We start from the raw sequence: 18,844 nt of genomic DNA on the forward strand, positions 1-18,844 counted from the left end.
CCAGAATACCCGCAGAGCAATGGCCTGGCCGAACGTGCTGTCCGCACGCCAAGACCTTGCTCGAACAGTCTCGTCTCTCCAACAGTGATTTCTACCAAGGCTTGTTAAACCTCCGTAACATTTCCAGGGACAATACCATGCAATCCCCTGCTCAACGTCTGATGTCACGCGTTCTTCGCCCACCGATGCCGATCGCACAACAATCCTTGGTGCCAAAGGTCCTTCAGCCTGCTGCTGTCCAGCAGCGGATTGCTCAATGGCATGAAGTTCAGCGCCGCTCCCACGACAAGTCCTGCCGCCCTCTCTCACCACTACTGCCTGGCCAGGTCGTTCGCTTGCAGACTTCCACCGGTTACTCCCGACTTGCAACCGTGGTCGGGGTGGACAATTCGCTACGGTCCTACTTGGTGGACTTTGAGGGGACTATCTATCGCCGCAGCCACCAGCACCTGTTGGCTGTCAACGAGCCTAAGCCTCCCCCTGCGGCCACGCATGCTCCTCGGTTGCGATTCGAGCCTCCAACCATTAACTACCCCTCGACTCGCTGCGTGCCCCCATCTGCCCGTTCGCCGCAGTCCCCTCACCCTGCTCCTCCGGGTTTCTCAACCCCTGTCCACTCCTCCCCTTCCCGCTCTCCTCTCTCACCACCTGCTCCGATCTCTCCTGCACAGTCCCCTTCCCCTGGCTCTCCTGTGCCGGTCGGCTCCCCTTCCGCATTCCGGGCTGCATCCCCGCCGGCGTTCTCCTTCCCAGCTGTTCCTGCTCCTCCTTCTCTGCTTTCGGGTGGGGAGGGTGAGGGTGCCATGCGCACCCGCTCGGGTCGGATTGTCAGACCTCCTGACCGTTACGGTGATTTTGTTTAGATTTGCAGGTTTTGTATAATCTCCCTGCCACTGTTATATCTTTGATTTTTTAATTTTCTATGGGGAAGGATGTAGATGGTTTATGCATGCAACCTATAACGTAGCTACCTCAATACCACTAACCACGCCTACGCATATCAGTATAACTGTGATATCCTCCCCTTGTTCCTCCCTGTTGGTTCCAGCACGCCTGAAGACTAGATGCAGTCAGTGCTGGGACGTGTGTACCATGTGCTATAATAAAAGACTCAGTAAAGGTTAGTGTGTTAGACTTCACTCCTTTACAGTAGTGCCTTTCAACTTCAAGCCAAAGCACCCAAGCCACCATTTGCAGTAAGTAGTGCCTTTCAACTTCAAGCAAAGCACCCAAGCCACCATTTGCAGTAAGTAGTGACTTTCAACTTCATGCCACCATTTGCCGTAAGTAGTGCCTTTCAACTTAAAGCCAAAGCACCCAAGCCGCCATTCGCAGTAAGAAGTGCCTTTCAACTTCAAGCCAAATCACCCAAGCCATCATTTGCAGTAAGTAGTGCCTTTCAACTTCAAGCCAAAGCACCCAAGCCACCATTTGCAGTAAGTAGTGCCTTTCAACTTCAAGCAAAGCACCCAAGCCACCATTTACAGTAAGTAGTGACTTTCAACTTCAAGCCAAAGCACCCAAGCCACCATTTGCAGTAAGTAGTGCCTTTCAACTTCAAGCCAAAGCACCCAAGCCACCATTTGCAATAGGTAGTGCATTTCAACTTCAAGCCAAAGCATCCAAGCCACCATGTGCAGTAAGTAGTGCCTTTCAACTTCAAGCAAAACACCTAAGCCACCATTTGCAGTAAGTAGTGCCTTTCAACTTCAAGCCAAAGCTCGCAAGCCACCATTTGCAGTAAGTAGTGCCTTTCAACTTTAAACCAAAGCTCCCAAGCCACCATTTGCAGTAAGTTGTGCCTTTCAACTTCAAGTCAAAGTACCCAAGCCACCATTTTCAGTAAGTAGTGCCTTTCAACTTCAAGCCAAAGCACCCAAACAACCATTGTCAGGCAGTGCCTTTTTATTTCAAACAACCCATATTTTCTTTTTCAAACCACATTAAGGGTACTCACGGTTGTGTAGACATTTGTTCAGTGTTATTCAGAGCTCAGAGAGGCGTGATCCTTGGCTTCATCCATCTTGCAGAGACTGAGTGAGATACACCACTTCCTGGTTTTATAGTCCCTCCCCCTCCCTCCAGCAGGGGCAGCAGAGAGAATGGTGATTTTTTTAAAAACATTAATATCTCTCTGATTTGTCATTGATGGGAAAAATCCTCCGCACCCATATGGCGGAGGGGGGCTCTGAGCGAGTTGGCCAAAAATGATGGCCGTAGGTCGTGGCGGTTTGTCGGAAATCGCAGCACAGTGGGCCAAAAGCGGTCAAGATCAGAGATTTAGTAATATAGATATATATTTATAGTGTGTGTGTGTGTGTGTGTGTGTGTGTGTGTGTGTGTGTGTGTGTGTGTGTGTGTGCGTGTGCGTGTGCGTGTGCGTGTGCGTGTGCGTGTGCGTGTGCGCGCGCGCGCGCGCGTGTGTGTGTGTGTATGGACTTTATCTTACACTAAACGTTATTCCCTTTATCATATATGTATACACTCTGGGCAGCTCAATTTTAATCATGTATAGTCTTTCTGCTGACTGGTTAGCACGCAATAAAACGATTTTCACTGGACTTCGGTACATGTGACAATAAACTAAACTAAACTAAACTAAACTAACCTGGTCTTCACCTTTGATAAAGCTTTTGCACCTGCACTGTTTCACCTGAATGTGTGGAACTGCAGATGTTGGTATATACCGAAGATAGATTTAGAATAATGTGAGGCACCTGTTGAAGATTGAATGTTCTGTATCGGAAAGGTGGAAGTCAGGGGGGTTTGAAGAAGTGTCCCGATCAGAAACGTCATTCATCCTTTTCCTCTAGAGATGCTGCCTGACCCGTGGAGTTAATCTGACACTTTGTGTCTATCTTCATGTTTCACCTGAATTTCCTCTTTTTCAAATTACAAAAATTTACAATTCTGATTTTATCAGTCATCGCTTGTAGTACCTGTGTGATGTAGAGGGGCAACTCAGCAACATATTTTAACACCAGCAAGGCTCAAGTGCATGGGGGATTGAAACTATGTAGCTTGTAATCAGTGGAACAGAATGAGCTGCTCTAGAATCCTTGGTAGAATGTAGAAGAAGGATCTGCAGATGCTGATTTACTCCAAAGATAGACACAAAATGCTGGAGTAACTCAACGGGTCAGGCAGCATCTCTGGAGAAAAGGAATAGGTGACGTTTCGGGTCGAGACCCTTCATCAGACTGAGCCTACAAAAATGCATGCATAGGTGGGGCCCATGCGAGTGCCCTGCAAAAGATGCATGCAGAGGTGGGGCCCATGCCAGTATCAATTTCTGTCAGAATGTTTAAATCCTTGCATCTCAGAGTTCTGCCATCTGGCAAGTAAAATAATTTCTTGCATAAGGGGATATCAAGAAGTGACTAAGAGGGAAACATGTTACTTTTGAAGGATAATTGAACAACATGAAGTGCAAATTACAAATCACAATGGAATTCAATACTAATTCACCAAGTCTCTTATGTCATAAATATGCAGTGGGATCTGGAAACCTGGCATTGATAACAGTGCAGAGTTTCCGCAGGGAGCTGCACTAGGGATTGAGACCCATAATTATCAGTTCATCAGCAAGTAATAAAACTTCAGAATTGGATGGAATTTTAATCATCTTTATTTGTTTTACAAGTACCACATAAGCATCAAAATATATATAGTGGTATGTGGAGGATAAAGGTAGAAAAGGAAGCGACTAGATCCTGCATATGCAACAGACATGGGACATTTGATCTGTAAATGCAGGGCCTGTTTGAGAGCTTATGTAATGCTAGCCAATGCAAGAACAGACCTGGCACGTCCTCCTGAGGTCCTGTCTATAGTGCTTAACTACAGCAAATCTAGTTTACATATTCGTCTGGAGTTCCAAAACCCTATACCCAGCTCTTAGGCAGATCTTTTAGCTACATATGAAAATTACAAACCTTGTATAATCTCACACACACTACAGTGGGCAATCATTCTGCATGAAGTATTTAACAGATAAGCTGACAAACTAATGTTGGTTACTTGATAACACATTCCCAGAAACTTTTCCTGACTCTTTTGTATGATTGAAGATTGTGGAAGAAGCTCATGGAAATGCGAGCCAACAACTCCATTTGGAATCAATGATTCCTGAAGAATGGTAGACTAGAGTTGTACTAGATTTGCACTATTGCTTGAACCCCATGCAGACATGCACCATGTATGTTCATGCTTAAGGAGACTTAAGGAGCTGGTTTCTATAAACAGATTTAAATCCCTTCTTAATGATGTTGAAGCGGGCTCTTCTGTCTGTACATGCTTTGTTTGATGATGTTATGACTGTGACTCTATTTATTTGTTCTCTGTTGTTTTTAAATTATTGTCTGTAACTGTGGAACTGTGCTGCTGCCTATCTTGGCCAGGACTCTCTTGTAAAAGAGATTTTTAATCTCAATGAGACTTCTCCTGGTTAAATAAAGGTTAAATAAAATTTAAAAAATGCTTTGCCAGCTTTATATTTCTGGAGCGCAAGTATGGGTATTGTGGGCCAAAGTGACTGGTTTCAAGAGGGTTAGTATGGACATTGTGGGCAGGCCTGGTGGGCTGGCAGCTCAGTCATTCAGGGCTGGTGGGCTAACAGTTCACTCATGGCTATTCCTTGAAATTCTATTTCAAGCAGAGTGCAGGCCACCAAATCAAAATGCAATTTCATACCATTTCAAGCAGAGGGCAGGCCACCAAATCCAAATGCAATTTCATACCATTTCAAGCAGAGGGCAGGCCACCAAATCCAAATGCAATTTCATACCATTTCAAGCAGAGTGTAGACCACCAAATTCAAATGCAATTTCACACCATTTGGGCTTTATACCCCTGGCCGCCCAGAAGGGGCGTTACCTTCACATGGTAATTGACAGGCGAGAGGACCAATCAACTGATCTCAAGATTTTAAAAAAAATCATAACTTTTTATTTTTCATCGACCAGAAAAATCCTCAGGGTTGCCTCAGCGGAGGAGGACTGTGAGTAAGATGGCCAAAAATCATAGCGATATAAGGTAGCGTATTTTCTAAAATCAATATACAGCGCAGACAGGAAGTGGTCAAGATGAGACTTTTAGTTATATAGATTATCTGAACCAGAGTTTAATTAATTTTGATACTCTTAGTCTGCCCAATATGTCAACATGTTGTATTTTTAAGAATAACATCATTAGTTTATACTAAGATTGTTGCAAAATATCCCTGCCTTAAAAATAAACTACTTCCTTTGGTCTATGATTCTAAAACATGGAGGAATAATCTTAAAATTAAAGCTAAGTCATTCACAACTGATGCCAAGAAGTTGTTCCCACAAACTTTGGTGTGAAGAAAGTGGAATGTTTCTCACAAACTAAGAAGTTTTTTGCAGATTTCACTTTAAGATGAGTCTGGCATATTGCTGTAATCTTAGTTCATTGCATTGCATCTATTGTTTTATGTCTACAATAATACTAAACAACATATTATTACTATAGTTATTATTATATAACTTCTAATTGTATTATTATTATTGTGTAAGATTTTGGTTAGTTAATCACGCCCCACATTAATTTTAGTTCCTTCTGGCAATTGTTGTGTTGGGGACATGTTATGTGTAGCGCAGGAAGTCCCCTGGAGGACACGTGGACACTGCATGTGGAGTTACCTGCTACTGTGATTGCTTGTGATTAAAGAAAGGAAGCCCGATCATTACCCGTTGGCCAGAATGACTGGAGTATATTACACACCAGAAACATAGGGTTACATTGTGAATGCTGCCAAAACTGCTAATTAACTCTCCTTCTCTTTAGTAGGATGATGGGGTGTAACATAGAAACATTGAAAATAGGTGCAGGAGTAGGCCATTCGGTCTTTCGAGCCTGCACCGCCATTCAATATGATAATGGCTGATCATCCAACTCAGTATCCTGTACCTGCCTTCTCTCCATACCCCCTGATCCCTTTAGCCACAAGGGCCACATCTAATTCCCTCTTAAATATAGTGATCAATTGGGCTTCACTGTTTCAATCAAGAGACAGCCAAAACCTCCTAAATGGGTGGAATATTTTGAGTATAAATAGACAGGAATAATTGCAATTGGAAATACTACTATGGAAGCTAAATAGACGGCATCCATATGTCCCTGCCATGGATGTAGGGAGGCAGGGCTTATCAAGTGAAATGGTGGAAGGAGATTTTGATGACTTGCAAAGTAGAAACCACTCGAAGCAACACATCCAGTGCCAGTACAAAACAGTTATAGACCAGATCCAATCATGATCTTGTCTCATGGAAAACTGCACAATGTTTTCCCTGAAGCCAGTAAGGAGCTGATTATGTTAAAGTTCATTGCCAAGCTGATCTTGATATCAGCAAGCAGTGTGCTGACAGTGACCTGAGCCTACAGTTGTGGCTCATTCCCTTTCATCATCTAGCCCCCAAACTACCCATTTTTCAATATAATCACAAACAAGTTAAAATTTAATCATAGGTGAAAACAGTTGTAGATAAAGCAAGATGATTAATGATTTGAATGCAGTGAAAGTATCCTATGAATAGCCCTGCTGCAGGTTCCTTGCTGTCCTGATATTTGGGAAAGATGTTCACAAAGTGTTGGCGTGAGTGGATATACTCTGCCTAATAAACCTTTTAAATATTCATTGTTGCCACCAAATGATCATGTTACAAATTGGGAGGCAGGTATAACATTTTTTGAAATGACATAAAGTGCTGGAGTAACTCAGCAGGTCAGACAGCATCTCAGGAGAACATGGATAGGTGACATTTTGAGTTTGGACCATTCTCCAGACATCAGTCTGAAGAAGGGTCCCAACCCAAAGGTAGATAGGGTGGTCGAAAAGGGTTTTGGCACATTAGCCTTCATCAATCTGTATTGAGTATAGAAGTTGAGAAGTCATGTTGCAATAAGATGTTGGTGAGGCTGCATTTAGAGTATTGTTTTCAGTTCTGGGCACCATGTTATAGGAACGATGTTGCCAAGCTGGAAAGGGTACAGAGAAGATTTACGAAGATGTTGCCAGGACTAGAGGGTATGAGCTATAGGGAGAGGTTGAGTAAGCTGGGACATGAGGATGAGGAGGGATCTTATAAAAGTGTATAAAATCATGAGGGGAATAGATCTGGTAGATGCACATTCTCTTGCTCTTCTCTAGTCCTTGAGTAGTGAATCAAGGACTAGAAGACATAGATTTAAGGTGAAGGGGAAATAAATTAACAGGAATCTGAGGGATAACATTTTCACACCAAGGGTGGTGGGTGTATGGTTCAAGCTGCCAGAGAAGGCCATTGAGGCAGAGACTATCCCAACATTTAAGACACAGTTAGACTTGTCTTAGACTTGTACATGGATAGGACAGGTTTGGAGGGACAAGACTTTGCCTTCCATCACAGTGTGGAGGAGATTCACTGTGATGGATGTTTGTGTAAATTGTGTTGGTGTGTGTCTTGGTTCTTTTCTTGTATGGCTGCAGAAACCAAATTTCGTTTGAACCTCATGTGAGGTTCAAATGACAAATAAATGGTATTGTATTGTATTGTATTGTATTGTATTGTATTGTATTGTATATGGACTAAAGGCAGACAGGTGGGACTAGTACAGCTGGGACATGTTGGCTGATTAGGGCAAGTTGGGCGAAAGGGCCTGTTCCAAAACTGTATCACTCTATTAAGTGGATGCAAACATTTAATGAATGTGCTTTCAGCCAAATCACAATGAAAACAAATGTGAAAATAAATTCTTACATCCATATTGATATTAGAAAGAGTAAAATTACCATCTTTATCAATACAAGTTTCTATTCTGAAAATAAATTTCACATTGAACTGAACATAATCATCTTGAACATTGAACACAATATAAATCCAAATGATAATAATATTTTCATAGAAGGCATGGAGTGCGAAGGCTATTTAATAGTAAGATTAAATGAGAACTTACCAGTTTGAAGTTTGATCTTTATTTTATGAGGAGTTACGTTGGTGATTACGTGAAGAAGCCCACCAGTGCGCATGCACGTCAATCTTCAAAGCAGCGGTATGCAATCACAGATAACAGAATATTTGAAGTAACATAGTAAGATCAGCAACCTGAGAACTACCATATGACGTTTATGAGAGAGAGGGTTGGGCGTGGTGGGCACGTAATCACCAACGTAACTCCTCATAAAATAAAGATCAAACTTCAAACTGGTAAGTTCTCGTTTAATCTTACCATTTTACTTCGGAGTCACGTGAGTGATTCCGTGAAGAGTTCAAAGCTCTGTGATTTCATGCCGCAGATTCAAATCCCGGCGTCTCACTGCATCGATTGACTCTGAATGAGTGAATAATCAACAATGCGTTAACCATAACATGGATTTAAATGTACTAATGGCTTAGGTGAATAAAGCAATCAATAGCAACCCCTCTATGTCAGGGGAGGCTAAAGTGAACGCAAAACAGAATGGGCAAACAGCCCGGGTCGGCAATCAGCCTATGGTAAAAAAAATGTGAAAATGCATTCACTTGACCATCCTGCGGTCACGAGCATATGGTCGATGGAAATGTCCATTCCTCCCTGATGGAATGAAATGTAAAATCGTCAGTCAATACCTGCATAAACGAGAACCTGCTTCAGTCACCTTGAAATAGTCTGAACTTTTTCTTGGGCGATTGTTTGTGGCTAAAGAACAATGCTGATTCCACACCTCATAGGGTTCTGGTGGCCTCGATATAATATAGCAAACTTGCCCTCACACATAGACGTGAGTCCGTGGGGTATGTCGAAATACGATCTTAAATCCTGCCACCCTTGGTCGGCTCTGCTCGTGTAGATCAGAATGTAAAACGTAATGGCAACTGCAGCCATTTCCATCCTATCTAGCCGCAGCCTCTTCAATGTCTGCCCTCGTTGTGCTGATCCTAGTGTCATGACTAAGGATGTAGCTGGCTTTGGTGAAGTATTGTTAACCCAATGTCAATATCCCATACTGCATATGTGTTTACTGGGAGAACTTGTGTTAAAGACATCGTTTATAAACTCGATATCTGGGGTTGAAAAACCCGACTGGAAGGCGTCAGTAATCTGTACTATATTAAATGTAACATTTAAGATTAAACAAACCCCCTTACCATCTCCTGAATAGGAAAACACTGCTTTTCTGGTGCTCTCTCTGTAATCTGCAGTGAGCACATGAATGGCTTGATGTGACAACCTTGGCAGTCCATTGAGAATGTGTAAATCAATAATTGTTTTATTAGGCAGAGGCTGGTTTCCTGAACCAAAGTCTGAACCAGCAAAGTTTTCGTTTCTTTAGAATAACCTTATACGATTGGATTATCATGCCCTGCCGGAAGCGGGAAGCATGTCTGCACAGCCAGTCAGACAGTACGAAAACCAAAGCAAGATCTTGCTGACTTTACTTCAAGACCCGACCGATGAGGCAAAATGGAGAAAGGCATAAAAGAACACTCCTCCTTCTTGTGGCGAGAATGTATCTCTCACCACTGTTATACCACATATTTTTGCAATCAGTCATAAGCATGAACCATATTTTCATAAATACTTTGTGATTCAACACTTATTCTGTGTTGTCCTGAATCTGAACTTGATGATACACCAGTGGCATGGAATTAGGTAAATATTCCCGGATACTTTACTTGATTGCCATGTGACTAACATCTGCCACCACCGTAGTGTATCAACCTGAAGTTGGACTTGTAGATTATGTATTCGCTCATTAGCCCTTTATCCATGGGATGCGTCCAGCTTCCATAGCTAGTTGATACCAACAACTGAAGAATTGGCAACCTATGCAAATCTCCTGCACCTCCAACTAGAGATGCATTCGCAATTTTTTCCCATCTTAGAGCACTTAGCTGGAGCAATGCTGAATACTGTTTGTTCATCATTGTGACTTAGGTAGCTTCAGCTGTTCAAAGCATAAGCCTGTTAACAATCACCCACATGTCATTAGAGAGATTTCTACTTTCCTGACTTGCACAGCTGTCACAGCTACTATATTGCCAATACTCTAGATGAATAGAATTGAGCTTTAACAGGTTTCTATTAACTCCCATCTCGTGCCGCAAGGCGGAGTCGTAACTAATCAATAGTTAAATATAAATCCCAATGACCAACACGTCCATTAGATAACAACATAAAGTTAGCTGGATGGCTGAGCCCAATTTCTCAAATATAGTTTGAGACTGAACCGGTGATTTTAACAAAAATACAGTGTTAGAATATCATCCAGACAAACATAACAAGTATTTTCGAACTCCAAGTCGAAACACCGATTTTATAATTTGTTAAATAACCTGGGAATATAGTTTATCCCATTTTGCAATGTTTTACTGTTATTAGAACAGTTAAACAGCATTTTTCATAATGAACAGGCCACTCCTGCCATCATTCCATGGGTGCTTTGCACGACAACTCTGCCCAATTTTCGAGCCTGTCTGGAAAACCAACAATTCTGGCTCTAATTCCAAACTTGCTTGGAATGCTAGCATTGTGCCGTCTAAGCAGATGACCATGCTTTTATCCTTTGTATGCTGTACAAACAAGTGTAAATATTACCAACTTGTGAGTGGTCCACTTACCCATGTTTTGGAAGTGCCAGACCCACCTTGTTGAGTAGGACTGGTAGGGTGCATGGAATCTGTGCCCAGCTGTCATGCTGCCACCAGCTTCAGTGAACCGGCCACTGTCGATGAAGGCATAGGGTGCGTTGTCGCCAAAATGATGTACTGTGCCATTCATCCGTGGTCCCGCTGCAGAGCGCCAGCTGCGCATCTGCGTCAACGGCCGGCTTGTTCCTGGTCCAAACCCAGAATCTGCACCTCTCTTGTAGGGATACCTTCTCAGATTTGCCGACCACCGGTGGCTTAACCTTGCTGCACCTCAGACAGCTGCCCTTTTTAGCGAACGCAGTAATTCCTGAGCCCAGCAGCATTCTTTGCAGCTTCATTTCCTGGGCACGCATGCCACGTCCATCTGACCCCATATCAGCTGGTTCACTGCCGGCACCTTAAGGCAACACGCAGTTCCCCGGGGTCTCATGTTTCTTTGCGGTCTCATCCTTCATGAGCTCCTGTAGCTGATGGGAGACTAAATAATTTATTGTGGAGGCCAACTCATCTCCCAGTGGCTCTCCTGACTCTGACGGGACAGCGAATCGTACTGCCAGGGTTGGGACATCTGGCAGCTGCCGTTCTTCGCCTGGATTGAACTCACCGTCAGAGTTGGGGTCAGAACTCAGCTGACCCATGGCACGCGCCTCATCAATGAGGGTGCTATCGAGCAGCCCTTTACTAGGTGCTGCTGGCGCGGCCTCTTCTCCAGCCTACCGCTGACACCACTCCTGCTCCTGGAGTGTGCCCTGGGGAAACAACCTCTGAAAGAGGTGCTCCATTTGGGATAACCGTTAAAAAAGCGGTATCCAGCCCCGAAGAGGAATTCTCCGCTCCTGACTCTGTTAGTCAGTGGGCCTAACAGACTTGCTGGTGGCCTTACGCTCGACTGCTGCTGGCCCTGTGTTTTACAGCACTCAAGTCTGCAGTCACCCCGCTCCCGGCCGGCGACTGTGCAGGGGTATGAGGCAGCCGTTCACAGACCGCACTCCCGCGGCTGTCGACTGATTTTCTTGCAGCTTGCCTCTTTCCCTTGGTTGTCTTGTCCATGGTGATGTCCTGGAAGAAATACACAGCACAGCACCACAGCAAAACAACCCGAACTTCAGCTATGTTTGTGGCAATTACCTGGAGATTTAAATCCTCACATCCTCCGTGCGCCAATGCGGCTGGTGCGCTCACACATTAAGCAGCCCTGTCCCAGGCGCTGCTGGCGCGGCCTGCTGCTGGCGCGGCCTGTACCATAGGCGTGCACTCATACATTAAGCAGTCCTGTCCCAGGCGCTGCTGGCGCGGCCTGTACCATAGGCCTGCGCTGACACACTAAGCAGCCCTGTCCCAAACACTGCTGGCGCGGCCTGTACCATAGGCCCACGCTGACACACTAAGCAGCCCTCTCCCAGACGCTGCTGGAGCGGCCTGTGCCATAGGGCCGCGTTGGTGCCTGTGAAGGGTTAAAAAATAACAACAGAATGCATACAGAAACATACCTATTTCTGGAAGAAAATCCTTTCAGCCCGACTCCTCCGAGTTCAATAGGGCTATTTGACTCTATCTGCGATCGCACCCATGCCTGGGGCCCACAAATCGATGATTCTGTGAGCCACTGACCCCATTGTCAGCGACTCTGGCAGTAGCCCCTCCCACCTGCGTGTTTTACCCGACCACGGGAACACAGCAGGTTTGAAACCACTGACCGTTTTGTCAGCGGCTTTAAAAAAGCGAAAAAACCCGACATACCCGACTATCCGCTTCCGCGGTCGGAACCAGGGTCTCCCCACAGCCCATAGTCGGTTCACTCGCCGGACTTCGCCAAATCCTGCAGGATACTTCTGTGAAGAGAAGTTCCTGCACGGATATCAACCCTGGTAAATAATAAAAAACTTACCTGCGGCTTTCAAATTACCGTCGGCAGAAGCGAAGCCCTGCCAGTCCGGTGCCTTGCCATGCGAACGACGTAATGACGTGCATGCGCACTGGCGGGCTTCTTCACGGAATCACTCACGTGACTCCGAAGTAAAATTACTCTGGTGTTGTAACAACTATTTCCAGAAAAGTTGTTTTCAGTGAGGCACACAAATATTCCAATCCAATGCTATCTGTCTGTAAATATTGTTGTCTCAGACTCCATTTTAATGTTCATATCATTTAGGTAACTGGTCTTGCCGTATTTGGGATTTATTTATTCTCATTCGTGAAATAAAATAGTGTTTGCGGCAGTGGACAATTCTGTAATTATTGCAGACATGCTGATTATCTTGTGTTAACCATTTCCCTTAATCTCCTTTGTCACTTACAATATGATATTTATGTTGGTAGACTTTTGACGACATTTTAATAATCTGTCATGAATCCTAACGTGCCTGTGTTTGCCATCAGATCATGTTGAAGGATTAAAAAACATACTTGGTAGTATGTTTGTATTTCTAAAGTTAATTGACCAGCTAATTGGTCATTGCCTACAGCTGTAGGCGATTAATAGTAAATTGATTTATAATTTGTTGTGCACCTTAATTATTAGTAATTTTAAGATTATTAATGTGCTGCAATCTGGAATAGATCATATAATTTAATGTATTCTATTTATCAGATGGAATGGACAGAATGTTGGAATATTTCATATAAGGATTATTTTATTCCATTTAAGAGGTTTTTTTTTCATTTCATAAAATGTGAAAGATTTGTCTGGGAATGAAGAGGTTATTGTTCACTTTTTAAAAATTGAATTATGAATACAAACGAAAATGCAACAGAGCTTGACATAATTGGTAAGGATTCTGTTTGGCAGCATCACAATTATTTTTCCACCATAGTCAGAGTACAAATCTGAGGCGTTGTGAAGCAGTTATCACCCATGTGAATATTGGAAAAAATGCGCAATGTCAGTCATTGAAATGGATTTCCATTATTTTTCAAATGTCACTGTGAAAGATGTTCTTGCATCAGATCATTCCGTATCAGAAATATTTGGAAGTGTCATATTTACAGTGCTGGATATCTTTCAAGTTAAGGCATTTGATCAAACGACAATCAAGAACAGGGTGCTGTTTAATAAAGTTCTGAGTGAATATGCTATTGGAACAATGGAGCTTGATTCCTCGATCAATAAGAAAATATATTTATCAGGATGAACATTTTAAACAACAGAAATAATTCTGCTGTAACCATATCACTTCAGCTTTTGTCCAGCCAATAATCCCTAAGTGTTGGAAGTGGGATTTCTGGAATGCATCAGGGATTACATTTTAGGGCAGTATGTTGTAGAACCTATTTGTGAATAGGCTGTATATGATTCTATGTAATTTGGAATGATTAATAAAATAATTTGGGGCTAAGTATACTTTAGGGCCTAGAGATTAAACGTGGTAAAATTCAGGATATAGATTAAGTGCAAACACCCCAGCTCAACAATCAATGTCCTCAAATAAGGGCAATTACTACAGTATGATGGTAAAGTTACTTGGAATGGACTAAGTAATCGCCTAAAGGATAGATCAGTGGATGAACAGTGGCAGACTTTTAAACAGCTAACTCATCGCACACAGCAGAAATTTTATCAAATTAGGAAATGGGATTGTGAGAGAAAGATTAATTATCCATGGTTAACAAAGGAGATCAAGGACAATATTAAATCCTGGACCAAATGACTAGGAATTTTACAAGAACCAGTAATGAGAAACTAAGAGGTTAACTGAGTTAACAGAGGTTAACTCTAGAATTTATTGCCACAGCCTGCTGTGGAGGCCAGGTCAATGGATATTTTTAAGGCGGAGTTTGATTGATTCTTGATTAGTATGGGTGTCAGGGGTGATGGGGAGAAGGCAGGAGAATGGGGTTGAGAGGGAATGATAGATCACCATGATTGAATGTCAGAGCGGACTTGATGGGCCGAATGGCCTAATTCTGTTCCTATCACTTATGTACTTGAACAAGGAGGGAAATAATTGAGCATGAGGCCAAAAGGGCCAGCACAATAAACACACAGCAAGTTTTTTTAAATGAATATCTAAAAATGAAGACTGCAGCTAACGTAAGCATAAGTCCCCTGGAGACTGTGAATAGGAAACTAATAATGTGAAACAAGGGAATGGCAGTGAAGTCAATCAATATGTTGCGTTATTCTTCATGGTGGAGGACACTTCAAACATTGCAAAAATATTATTTTTAAAATTGTGTTATATATATTTTTTGCCGTTTTGTTCCTTTCTTTTTTCTGTCTAGTAGAATTCATGTATAATTTATGTATAATTTGTGTTTTTGTGTGTTTGTCTTAATTTATAAGCTTGTAATTCTGCTGCAAGCCATATTTTAATTATACCTGTACCTCACCATACTTGTGGATATGACAAATATCTGATGGGCTAGTTCCAAACACTGTGGAAGAGGCTCTAACAATCAGCCTCTTGAGAGACATGACAGTTGAGCCAGTGGTTAATATATATGAAACTCATTGAATTCCAGGAAGATATCAGCACATTAGCAAACTAGGATTGTGGCTCCATTGCTCAAGAGGTGGTTTAGGCAAAAGCTGGTTAATATTTGACTTGTTAGCTTAATATCTGTTGTTGACAAGATCATTTATAATCAAGGAAAAAGTATCTTAGCATTTAGAAAACTTAATATAATCCAAATGTCAACATACTCCAATGAAAGTTAAATCATTTTTGACAACTTTATTGCCACATGTGACTAGGCACACTCACATGTCAGCACCTACGGCGCTGACAATGTTACAAAACATGCCGGCTCATCCTTTTGTTCCCCATTTTATAGAGGTGTATAAAATCCTGAGGGGGATAGATAGGGTGCATGCACAATTTTATCCGTGGTAGGAGAATCAATAGACAATAGGTGCAGGAGTAGGTTATTCGGCCCTGAGTCAGCACCGCCATTCAATGTGATTATGGCTGATCATCCCCAATCAGTACCCCGTTCCTGCCTTCTCCGCATATCCCCTGACTCTGCTATCTTTAAGAGCTCTCTCTAGAAAGTATGAAGAGAACCGGCCTCCACCGCCCTCTGTGGCAGAGAATACCACAGACTCACAACTCTCTGTGAGAAAAAGTGTTTCCTCGTCTCCGTTCTAAATGGCTTACTCCTTATTCTTAAAATGTGGCCCCTGGTTCTGGACTCCCCCAACATCAGGAACAAGTTTCCTGCCTCTAGCATGTCCAAACCATTAACAATCTTATATGTTTCAATAAGATGCCCTCTCATCCTTCTAAACTACAGAGTATACAAGCCCAGCTGCTCCATTCTCTCAGCATATGACAGTCCCGCCATCCCGGGAATTAACCTTGTAAACCTACGCTGCACTCCCTCAATAGCAAGAATCAGAGGACATAGTATCGCGCACCAACCACCAACCTGGACACACTGCAGCAGAGCCACTGTCGTGCCGCTGCCGATCGGAACGCCTGTTGATGTTTAGTAGAGAGTAGAGTGTTTAATTTGTTCATGATATATGTATTTTTATTTCTATTTATTTTTTACTGCACACTGAATGGACACTGATTGAGCAACGTTTTTTTGTTTCCTCTGGGTATGTGAGTACTCAGGAAAATGACAATAAAGATATACTATACTATACTATACTATACTATACTATACATAGGTTTAAGGTGTGAGGAAAAAGATTTAACAGGAAGCCGAGGGCAACATTTTTACTCAACAGGTTTAGTTTAATTTAGTTTAGCTTAGTGTATTGCCTCGTATACCGAGGAACAGTGAAAAGCTTTTGTTGCGTGCTAACAAGTCAGCCGAAAGACTATACATGATTACAATTGAGTCACATAGTGTACAGATACACGATAAAGGGAATAGCAATGGTAAATATAGGGAATGAGCTGCCAGAGGAACTAGTTGAGACAGAAACTATGATAACATTTAAAATACATTTGGACAGGAACATGGAGAGGAAAAGTCTAGAAGTAAATGGACCAAACGTGGGCTAATGGGGACAGCTGAGATGGGGCACCTTGATCAACTTGGACAAGTTGGGCGAAAGGGCCTTCTCCATGCTGTATGACTATGATACAATATCAGATTTGTGCACCTTGAACTTTATCATGACTGAAGAATATTATATTGCAGTTTTTGTGGAAGATGAAGAAACATTGGAGGAGACATTTGACTTTGTTGTTAGTGTGAAACCCACATTAGCACATTGGCCACCATAACTACCAGCATGTACTTGTGGACTATATAATCCTTGATAAGGTAAAGGAACCGCTAGGAGGTAGTGGCCATAATATGATAATCTGCAATTTGAGAGAGAAAAAGTTAAATCTGAAGTGGCAGTGTTGCAGTTGAACAAAGGGGACTATGAATAAATTCCTAAGAGCTAAATTCCAACAGAGAATGCTGGGGAAGCAAAATGTAATTCTAAGAAATGCCGCCAAATTCTTTTAAATTATTTTAAATTCTTTTAAAACACCTATTTATTTTTACTAATAAGTGTACATATGTGTCAATGGTTGTCGTGTTTGTATTGTTTTTAACCGGAGGAGATGTAATGGAATTTCGTTGCACAGTATTGTGCAATGACAATAAACGTATTCATTCATTCATTCATGAAGGCATGTGAGTGGAGCTGGCCAAGGTCAACTGGAAAAGGATCGCAGGAATTTCTGGGCATAATCCAGAAGATGCGGGATCATTTCATTCCAAAGAGGAAGAAAGTTTCTACGGGAAGTAAGAGGCAACTGTGGCTGACAAGGGAAGTTAGGGATGGAATAAAACTAAAAGAATAGGTGTATGACATAGCAAAGAGTAACGGCAAGCCAGAGGATTGGGAAACGTTTAAAGGACAATAGAAGGTTACAAAAAGGGCAATACGGGGTGAAAAGATGAAGAACGAGTGTAGGCTGGCCAAAAATATAATGAAGGATAATAAAAGCTTCTTTAGATATGTTAAGAGAAAAAAGACACATGTGGGTCCCTTGAAGGCAGAAACAGGTCAAATTATTATGGGGAACAAGGAAATGACAGAAGAGTTGAACGGGTACTTTGGCTCGGTCTTCACTAAGGAAGACACAAGCAATCTCCCAGATGTACTAGAGGATAGAGGATCTAGCGAGACAGAGGAACTGAAAGAAATTTGCATTAGGCGAGAAATTTGCATAGGTGAGAAATAGTATTGGGTAGACTGATGGAACTGAAGGCTGAAAACTCCCCAGGGCCTGGTGGTCTGCATCCCAGGGTACTCAAGGAGGTGGCTCTAGAAATCATGGGCGCATTGGTGATAATTTTCCAATGTTCTATAGATTCAGGATCAGTTCCTGTGGATTGGAGCTTAGCTGATGTTATCCCACTTTTCAAGAAAGGAATGAGAGAGAAAACAGGGTATTATAGACCAGTTAGCCTGACATTGGTGGTGGGTAAAATGCTGGAGTGAATTATTAAAGATGTATTAATGGCGCATTTAGATCGCAGTAAAATGATTGGTCCAAGAGCATGGATTTATTAAGGGGAAATTCTGCTTGACTAATCTTCTGGAATTTTTTGAGGATATGACAGTAAAATGGATGAAGGAGAGCCAGTGGATGTAATGTATCTGGACTTTCAGAAAGCCTTTGATAAGGTCCCACACAGGAGATTAAGGACAAAATGATAGTACATAGTATTAGTGGTAGGGTATTGACATGGATAGAGAATTGGCTGGCAGACAGGAAACAAAGCATAGGAAAAAACGGGTCCCTGTCAGAATGGCTGGCAGTGGCGAGTGGAGTGCCGCAAGGTTTGGTGCTCTAATCCCACCATCTAATGATTTAGATGGGATTAAAAGTAACACCGGCAAATTCGCAGATGACACAAAGCTGGGTGGCAGCGTGAACTGTGAAGAGGATGCTAGGAGGTTGCAGGGAGACTGGGCAGGTTGAGTGAGTGGGCAGATGCATTGGGCAGGTGCAGTATGATGGAGATAAATGTGAGGTTATCCACTTTGGCGGCAAGAACAAGGAGGCAGTTTATTATCTCAATGGTGTCAGATTAGGAAAAAGGGAAGTGAAACGAGACCTGGGTGTCCTTGTACATCAGTTACTGAAAGTAAACATGTGGGTACAGCAGGCAGTGAAGAAAGCTAATGAAATGTTGGTCTTCATAATGAGAAGATTTGAATATAGGAGTAAAGAGGTCCTTCTTCAGTTGTACCGAGCCCTGGTGAGACAACATCTGGAGTATTGTGTGAAGTTTTGGTCTCCTAATTTGAGGAA

The sequence above is a fragment of the Amblyraja radiata genome, chromosome 1 (assembly GCF_010909765.2).
Source record: "Amblyraja radiata isolate CabotCenter1 chromosome 1, sAmbRad1.1.pri, whole genome shotgun sequence".
Lineage (NCBI taxonomy): Eukaryota > Metazoa > Chordata > Chondrichthyes > Rajiformes > Rajidae > Amblyraja > Amblyraja radiata.